The sequence below is a fragment of the Wolffia australiana genome, chromosome 6 (genome assembly GCF_029677425.1).
Source record: "Wolffia australiana isolate 7733 chromosome 6, ASM2967742v1".
Taxonomy (NCBI): Eukaryota; Viridiplantae; Streptophyta; class Magnoliopsida; order Alismatales; family Araceae; genus Wolffia; species Wolffia australiana.
In genome coordinates this window covers 10,415,539-10,416,611 of record NC_135840.1, presented here as the reverse complement: position 1 = coordinate 10,416,611, position 1,073 = coordinate 10,415,539, and the positions used below count along the sequence as shown (strand labels likewise).

Sequence of the window (1,073 nt, the reverse complement as noted above, 5' to 3'; positions counted from 1 at the left end):
CTTATTTATATACGCTTTGTGACTTGCTCATTGGAAAACCTTTTAATGATCTAACAAAGCAAGGGATCTTCCTAAAAAAAGTCTACCAATTATGGTCATTAGATATTATCTCCCCGTGCTATATAGCTTTAGTAGTACTACTTTTTTTCTCAAAGCTACAAATATTTGCAACTCGGCACGTTCAGAAATTCCTTAAATTAAGTCTCTACAAAAATGATCAATCCCTGACTTGGATTAGTGTTTAAAATGTGAGGTTCACACTATTTTCTTATGATATCGCATATTTCACTAAACAATAAGGTTTAGGACGATAGAACTATCCTCAAAACTGCTCTCATATCTTTCCATGTTTCTGCATTTTCCCCAGATGATCATTGCATTAAGATATTAACCATGGGCACCATACGCTAACCACGGAGATAATCAAGGCAAAAAAGGGGTTGATATAAGTAGACACGAAATTATCAAATCAATTAGACTTGGGGGAGAAATGGGTAATTTCTCGTGTAATTAATAATCTCGTCAAAAATAATAATCTCAGTATTTACGAATTAAGAAAATCCACTACGCTCGTAAGGCGGGAGATCGGGCGATTGCTTCTTGGATTTTTTCAATCCCATATCAAGAATCGTTTGTTTCTTCACGAAACAAAACGTATAAATAAAGAGCTAACTGCTCATAACTCTATACTTACCTGGACGGAGTCTGCGGTTGATCAGGGAGGCCTGTGGCTTAGTCAGGGTGACCTCCATTGCACATTGGAGGGGCGCCCGGCTACCATCTCCCCAAGTGGGAGAGTGGACGTCATAATTTGTGTCAGCGGGGGCCTGCGTGCGCGCGGCCCCCATCAATACCGAAATAAAATCTCCTGATTATTTTAATTGGTATTATAGTTTTATATACAATTTTAACATTTTCTCATAATTCGGGACCGAAAGTGGGTGAGGGTTCTTGAGGTTGATATTGGGTCTCGTCCCCTGATCAAATCACTAAATTAATACGCCTTAATGTTTCTTAATAGTCATTCAAGTTGAAGAATAGGGGTTATCGGTATTCAGTCTATAGCAATCTGT

At 38.4% G+C, this 1,073-nt stretch overlaps 1 non-coding gene across 1 annotated transcript; it reads left to right on the top strand.

Annotated features, from left to right (window-relative positions):
* The first annotated feature begins 686 nt into the window (after positions 1 to 686).
* Positions 687 to 848, top strand: LOC144705043 (U1 spliceosomal RNA). The gene has a single exon (XR_013581950.1). It is a non-coding gene; the product is annotated as a U1 spliceosomal RNA (small nuclear RNA).
* Positions 849 to 1,073: the final 225 nt, after the last annotated feature.